The following is an 8,933-nucleotide window of genomic DNA, read 5'->3' on the forward strand; positions in this document are numbered from 1 at the left end:
CTTTGGTTAGACCGCACTTGGAATACTGCGTCCAGTTCTGGTCGCCCTATTATAGGAAAGATGTGGATGCTTTGGAGAGGGTTCAGAGGAGGTTTACCAGGATGCTGCCTGGACTGGAGGGCTTATCTTATGAAGAGAGGTTGACTGAGCTCGGACATTTTTCATTGGAGAAAAGAAGGAAGAGAGGGGACCTAATTGAGGTGTACAAGATAATGAGAGGCATAGATAGAGTCGATAGCCAGAGACGTTTTTCCAGGGCAGAAATTGTTAACACGAGGAGTCATAGTTTTAAGCTGTTTGGCGGAAAGTATAGAGGGGATGTCAGAGGCGGCTTCTTTACACAGAGAGTTGTGAGAGCATGGAATGCGTTGCCAGCAGCAGTTGTGGAAGCGAGGTCATTGGGGATGTTTAAGAGACCGCTGGACATGCATATGGTCACAGAAATTTCAGGGTTCGTACATTAGGTTTACCTTCCATGAGGATCAATGGTCAGCACAACATCGTGGGCTGAAGGGCCTGTTCTGTGCTGTACTGTTCTATGTTCTATGTTTAAAGTGAACTGGTCACTATCTCCATTAAATTGGCAGTGAGAAAATTGCACTTAGAATGTACAATAGTGATATTCTCAGTGATTCCCAAGCAACATTATTTTATAGTCACTTATGAAGTAAGAATTAATGAATACAAGTAATATAGTTAAACACACTATCTTTCTGACAAAGATACTTAGACAGAAGATACTTAAAACTGCATCCACTGAGATGTGCTTCAAAATTATGACTTGATAAGTAATACGCTGAATGCATTGACCAATAATTTCTGGGACAATGCATATATTTTGTGGACTTATTTAACTACCACCTTCACATTCTCTATGTATTAACGGAATAGTAACAGCTTTTTACTGCTGAGCATTGCAGAAGATGTTCATCACATAATTTCCAACTTCCAACCATGTCACTGTGCCTCCATTGGTCACTGGACATGTCCATCCTTCCATCTTCTCAGGCCAATTGGTTAGATTCTTAACCATGAAGCTGGAAGATTTTTGCCCTGTCTACCTAACAATTATCCTCATCTGGAATTGTTTTTAGAAAAAAAGTGTTCAATGTAAGAAAAATAGAAATAGCCATTTTAAAACTTGATTTCTCTGGAAGGTTAGTTGTTAAAGCAATGGCATAATCTAGGAGGTTTGTTATTCCTACTCTTGTCTCTATTTATCTTGTTTCTCTTACTACAAAATGGCTGTTGTGTTTTTACAATCTGAAATGTATAAACTGTGCATAGCTCAAGTGATGGCCAAAACTGGTTAAGTGCTTTGGGTGATACATATTTGTTTCTTTAGCATTTAACAAAATACCAGAGTAATTTCTTCCTAAACTTTCTTTGGGTTGGTTTTGCTCACGGGTGAATTCCAGAGACCATGACAGAACAACGACCAAATATTTACATTGCACGAGAACTGTTCGTTTGAGATCTGGAGGTGTTGGTACAGCAGACAGGGCTCTCTGTGTTTCTGGATTACCAAACATGGGATTGTTGATTGTATCAGAAATTTAAAATGCAAGGTCAACAGGGATCTTATGATGGTTTCTGAGATTTTTCATCTTGATAGGAGCAAACACAGCCATCATTTGAGCTTTTCTGCCAAATTGTAGCTGTAGGTTTGAATATTGTGGAATAAAAGACAAATTAATCAAAGCTTTAATTTATGCAGTCATCAGGACAATTTACAAGAAATACCTAAGGAGGAATCAAAATGTATATGTCTGAAAGGACAGTGTTAATTTGTTGGCAAATGCACTCTGATTAGTGGAGGCACTGTCATGGAGAATGCATCAGTTATGATGACTGACAGTTCACAGCCAGGCTTTGTTTAAAATTTAAACCAAAGGGATTCACTCTGGTTGATCAAGGGACTGCCCTGAGAAATAAACCAGCGAATGGCTGTCACTTATTTTGTTGAGTTGAAACAAGTGCAGTGTGTGTACATGTTTTTTCTGCCTGTATGGACCAGGATTCATTGTATTCATATATATACCTTCTAGAATACGCAATTATGACATACCATGAGATCATCTGACGATCTTAAATTAGTTGTCAGTGTAATTGTCACATACTCAGGATTAGTTCACAAGTGTTGTCCAATTTCAGAATCACATCTAATGTTGGACACAGTATTGAGAGGTTTGTAAGAGTGGGTGGGTTGGGTATAGTCAAAACTTGCTCATTGCAACCTGCTGAAGATATGTGTGGTTTGATATGATTTGCCAATCTCTGGGACATACAACGTACAGATCTGGCATCACAGTGGCACTGAAATTCATTAACCACATTATTCTTTTGTGTGATACATGGATAGATATGTTTTCAGATTGACAACAGCATCCTGTTAGTGGTGAACATCACTCATGTTACTACTGCATAGTAGCAGTGTGATACAGCCAGCTTTCCTTGTTGCTAAAGACTCTGAGATACCTTACCTGCCAGGGAAATCTGGGGTAGACTAGCACGACCAGAGAGCCAATCTTTCGCCAATTCATGAGCTTGTGTGATGTTGCAACAAAACTGATCTGACCAGGGTAATTATTATTCACCAGATTGATTTTGATGTGCCTGATTTCAGCATCAAGTTTCTATGGTGGACAAATGACTTGATTCCTATTTAAAGTTTGGGGGGTGGCAGATGAGGCTAATCTTGCAGTGTGTGGAACTGTAATCATCCCAGTATGCACGCTTACCAGTGATGGGATATTGGGGTAGGCAGTATTAGTACTCAGCTTTTAAAACTTTTATAATAGACTCTAGCATTTTCCGTTCTACTGAAGTCAAGCTAACTGGTCTGTAATTCCAATTTTCCCTCCATCTCCTTTTTTAAACAGTCAGGTCACATTAACTACTGAAATCTGAAACAACTGTTCCAGTGGTGTAAAAAATCTTGGAAGATGACTACCAATATATCCGCTATTTCTAGGGCCACTTCCTTAGATACCATGGGATGTAGATTATCAGACCCTTGGGATTTGCCAGCCTTTATTCTCAGCAATGTCCTAAACACCATTTCATTACTATTACCACATTCCTTCAGTTCCTCTCTCACAAGACCTTGTCTTCCCAAATATTTCTGGGATATTATTAGTGTTCTCCGTTGTGAAGGCAGAACTAAAATATGCAATTAATTGGTTCCATTATAACTTCCTGTTTCTAATTATAGGGATGTTGCATTTGTCTTTACCAATGTTTTTCTCTTCACGTACTTACAGAAGCTTGTACAGTCAGTTTGTATGTTCCCTACAAGCTTCCTCTCACACTCTACTTTCCTACTCTTCATCAATCCCTTTCTCCTCCTTTGCTGAAAACTAAACTGCTCCCAATCCTCAGGTCTGCTGCCTTTTGATCAATTTGTCTGTCCCTTCCATGGGTCTAATACTATCCATAATTTTCCTCAATAGCCATGATTGGGCCACATTTCCCATTTTATTTTTGTGCCAGGCAGAAATGAACAATTGTCGCAGTTCCTTCATACTCTCTTAAATTGGTTGCCATTGCCTATCTGCTGTCATCTCTTTAAATAATGTTATCCAGTTTACTGCCTCACGATCATAGTTTCCTATATTTAGATTCAGGACCCTGGTCTCAGAATCAACTACATCACTCTCCATCTTAATGAAGAATTCTATCATATTATGATCACTGTTCTCCAAGGAGCCTCATAAAGCTGGATTGTCAATTATTCCTTTCTTGTTATACAAAGTCTTGTTGGTTCCTCAACATATTGATCCAGAAAGCTATCCCATATACACTCCAGGAATTCCTCCTCAATGTTATTGGTACTAATTTGATTTACTGATCTATATGCAGATTAAAGTCGCCCAGCTGTGCCTTTATGCCTTGTGTCTCTAATTTCATGTTTAATGCCTTTATCAACATCACCACAACAATTTGTGGGTCTATATAGGATCCCCACTAATGTTTTATGTCCATTGGGGTTTCTAAACTCTATCCATTCAGATTGCACTTCACCAGAGCTAATGTCCTTCCCCACTATTGTGTTAATGTCTATTTAACCAGCAATGCTGCCCCACCTCATTTTCCTTCAAGTCTGTCCTACTTAAAAACTGAACACACCCTGGAGAGTCAGTTCCCATTCATCGTCACTCCGTAGCCATGTCTCTGCAATTCCAACCAAATTACATCCACTTGTGTCTGTTTGTGTGATTAACTCATTCACTTTATTGTGAAGGTTCCATGCATTAAAACACAGAGTCTTTTGTGTTCTGAAGAAGAGTACTGGACCTGAAATTCTGACTCTGCTTTCTCTCTCCACAGATGCTGCCAGATCTGCTAATCTTCTCCAGCAATTTCTCTGTTTTTGTTTCAAACCTTAAGTTTTGTCTGCTGAACACTTTTATTCCTGTACACATTTTGTTAGCACTGTGGCTGGAATTCTCTGCCTATCACTTTTCTTTTATTGATTCTGCCTTTTGTTTTTGCCATTCTTTATCTCCCCGTTGTCTCCCTGTATATGCTCCTATTGCTCTGTCACTTTTAGTTTAAACCCTCCCTGACCAAACATATCATCTGCATATCAGAAAAATGCAAGGCGCAGAAGGTTCGATGTAATTCCATTGAAGATATATTTCTCATGGAGCCCAACAAAGACATTTCTGACAGCTGGGTGTAATCAAGTTCCTAATGCCAACTTGGACATCTAGACACATGGTGTTATTGAAACTGAATTAAACTGTTCAAGTTGCTGAGTTAGATTTAGATTTAGATTCTCTACAGTGTGGAAACAGGCCCTTCAGCCCAACAAATCCATACCAACCCTCCCTGACTAATGCACCTAACACTATGGTGTGTGTTACACCAGACTGCGAACACTATGGATAGTTTAGCATGGCCAATTCACCTGACTTGCATATCTTTGGACTGCGGGAGGAAACCCATGTAGACACGGGGAGAATGTGCAAACTCCACACAGACAGTCGTTTGAGGTGGGAATTGAACCCGGGTCCCTGGTGCTGTGAGGCAGCAGTGCTAACCACTGAGCCACCATGCTGCCCCTTGGTCCAATAGGCAAATTAGAGTGGGTCAAGATTAGTGGGGTGGCTGGAGTTAGTTAATGCTGTGACCAGCCTTTCAAAGCACTTCATGCCCACCGAAGTTAGGGCCACTGGGCGGTGGTCATTGAGACATGCTTAGGCACAGGGATGATGTGGGTCCACGTGAAACAGGCACGGACAGTGGCCTGCTGCAGGGAGATGTTGAAGATGTCCAAGAAGACCTCTGCCAGGTGACCTATGCACGGCCTGGTACTCCGTCTGGTCCCATCGCTTTCCTTGGATTCACACGAGGGAAACTGATGTGACATCTGATGCAGTGACTGTTGGGATAGGTTGATCAGGACTTGTCGGAATAGGCGTTTCCTCTTCACTGAGATTCTGCTCAAAGGGAACATAGAAGGCATTGAGATGATCTGGGAGGGATGTGTCATGTCTGCTATCTTGCACTGTCTGGTTTGATGGTAATTACACTACATTCAGCACCATTTGCAAAATTCTCAGATGTTCTTGCAGTCCATGTTCAAGTGCAGCAAGAGCAGGACAATATTCAGTTTCTTGTGTGTTAAGTAACATTTGCATGACACAGCTAACAATCAATGATCATCATCAATGAGAGAGTTTGACCATCTCTTATTGATGGATGGTGGTGGATCTACATCAACATGAATTGTTGCTGCAGTTACATTATAGAGGGCTTTCTTGAATTGTATATTGATGAATTGGGAATGGTACCATGGAAGTTGCTGTGTGATTGATACATAAATCCTGCATGGATTTTGCAAATTTGCAGGAGTCCTTCACCATGCAAGTGGAAAACTTGCTCAAAACTGGTTATAGCAGTTACCCAATGTTTTGACTAGTTCATGTTCAGCAGAACCAATCATTGATAAGATTGGCTGTCAAGGAACAATTTACACTACATAATTTCTGTATATATTCATTTTTCATTTTTCACACATTCTAAAGAACATCTAAGTTACCTTCTGAAGTGTAATTATTGCTACTTTGCTCATATACAACAAACCGAACTAGGACAAATGTTCAGCACAACATCGTGGGCCGAAGGGCCTGTTCTGTGCTGTATTGTTCTATAAACCCCCAGAAGCATTCAAACAGATCTGATCATCTGTTTTTGGAGATTTAGATTATATCATTCTTTTTAAATTCTTCATAAGAATGTTTGACCTTTTAAAAAGATTAATGGCTTTGTTAGACTGAACAAAGGGAATTGCTTCCTGTGGCAGGTGGGTCATTATCCAGAGGATACAGATTGAAGATAATTGGTACATCAGCCAGAAGTCAGATGAGGTGAAATGTCACTACTCAATGAGTCGTCATGATCTGGAAGCAAGGAAGGAACAGGAGGAGGTCATTCAGTCCCTCGAGCCTGTTCCACCATTCAATGAGATTGTGGCTGATTTCTGGCCTATTTCCATAGACCTGCCTTTGGCCCGTATCAATTAATACCTTTGCTTAACAAATATTTATCTATCTCAGATTGACAATTAACAACTGACCAAGCATCAATTTCCGTTTCTGAGAGTTCTAAACTTCTACCATCCTTTGTGTGTAGAAGTGCTTCCTAGCACCTCTCCTGAACAATCTCTCTCTAATTCTCAGACTCTGTCTCCAGGCCTATAACCCCCAACCAGTGGGAATAGTTTACATTAGATTCCCTACAGTATGGAAACAGGCCTTTTGGCCCAACAGGTCTACACCTACCCACCAAAGAGTAACCCACCCAGACCCATTCCCCTACCCTATACTTACATCTGACTAATGCACCTAGCGGTATGAACAATTTAGCATGGCCAATTCACTTGACTTGCACATCTTTGGACTATGGGAGGAAACCGGAGCATCCAGAGAAAACCCACGCAGACACAGGGAGAATGTGCAAACACCACACAGACAGTCCCCCGAGGCAGGAATCGAACCCAGGTCCCTGGCACTGTGAGGCAGCAGTGCTAACCACTGAGACACCATGCCACCCTATCTGGAACTGTCTCAATGGGTGGTGGAAGCAGATTCAATGATAACTTTCAAGTTGGAGAATTACTTGAGGGAAGTAAAAGCAAATAATATGGGCTCTGAGGAAAGGCAAGAGAAATTGGACTCATTGAATAAGAACAGAGATGGAACAAATGTGCCTCCTGCTGTACTGTGTCATGAACTTATGATACACAGCTGTTGAAACTTACTTGCAACTAAGCAAGAAATGTGGCCTTCATTTAAATTTCTACTATTAAAGACAATCCCTTGCAATAATGCAACAGTCCATCAATATTACACTGCAGTCTCAGCTTAGATCACATCCTCAAATTTGCTCTGAGAATTGAATCCACGACTGTATTATCTGACTCTGGGTTACAGTGTCATCAACTGAACCAAGTTGGTGCTTACCATATGAGAATAGTACTAAGTTTTATATTAGTGATTTTTAGAAAAACACTGTAAGCTCACTTCATGTAATTCATCCTGTGTCCTATTGCGGCCATAGGATAACAAACTTACCTGCAGACGTTTTGGCTTGTTGTCTGGGTTCTTGAGAGACCAGTGACCAGAGAACTGGCTATTTCACTTCAGGCTGGAACATATTCCACCACTATCCAAACGGCTGCTAATCTGTGTCAAATACCCTTTCACAGTTTTTGCTGACTTTGCATCACAGTAGAAATAGCAATTTTGTCAGCTCAGTAAAGACAGCGCAAAACCACATAAGGTGCCAATTAGCATCTGAAAGAGAGTGAGTATGAAATCAAACACATGACGTCTTTGTGCAGTCATCATAAACAGACTTGAAATTGAAGATAAAGGTAACGATACTGGTGAGCCCAGTCAGTTTTGCCTTCCTTTTGCTGAATTTTCTGGGGTTGTTGGCTATTTCTGGTCTTAAAGACACTGGGTGTATACTGAATATTTATAGAGTCGTTTTCCTGGCTGCATAAGTAGCACAAATTGGACATTTACCAAATCTCAGTTAAGAAGAAGAGTCACCGGACACAAAACATTGACTCTGTTTGTCTCTGCACTGGTGCTACCAGACCTGTTGAGTTTCTCCAGCACTTTCTTTTCTTAGTCAAATTTTGTTTGATGATGCTATGAAGCACTTTGGAATACTAAAGGTGGCAAATAAATGCAAATATTTGTTATTGTTAGACAAATCGAACCTTCAACCTCTTATTATAACATTACATCTGAAAGCAGAAACCCATTGATGTCCCACCCTTCAACTCTGCTTCACTTGGAAGATATCAATTGGTCTTCACTTTCTGAGAATAATGCCATGGTTGGTTATGGAACAGGGCTGTATTAAAGTTCCAATCTGGACTTGGTTGGCGATTTTGTACAAAGGCTGCTACTTGCTATTACAGAAATTCTTCTTTTGAAAAAACTTGTCATTGTAAGTTAGCCATAGCCCTACCACATATTAGAGCTGCTCTCTCTTAGATAGACAAAGAGACAACTGGTTGTGGCTTAATTTAAGGATCATTTTAACTCGGGGAGAAGGAGAGAGTCCTTCATAGTAACCTCAGCCAGTATAGGAATTGAACCCACGCTGCTGGTGCAACTTTGTCATTTGAACCAATTGACCTTAATCATCCCTTGCAAACGATTTGGGACCAGTGTTTCTCAAGTAGGTGATCACACCTTTTCTTGCAAAATGACAGATTTTCTCAGGAAACCTGGGTATAAGTCCTTAGATTTAGGCAGGTCTAGAACAAGATTTACATTAAGAGTGGAATTATTATTCTCCATGTTGAGTTTATGTAAATTTGAGGGTCAGACGCAGATTTAGTAAAATGAAGCAACAGTGACATCCAGTGGTGATAGCGAGTAATTCACAATCAATTAATTGAACAATGA

Source organism: Chiloscyllium plagiosum, unplaced genomic scaffold, assembly GCF_037043375.1.
Source record: "Chiloscyllium plagiosum isolate Xiang-an unplaced genomic scaffold, Cpla_swu_hap1 HiC_scaffold_18, whole genome shotgun sequence".
Classification (NCBI taxonomy): domain Eukaryota; kingdom Metazoa; phylum Chordata; class Chondrichthyes; order Orectolobiformes; family Hemiscylliidae; genus Chiloscyllium; species Chiloscyllium plagiosum.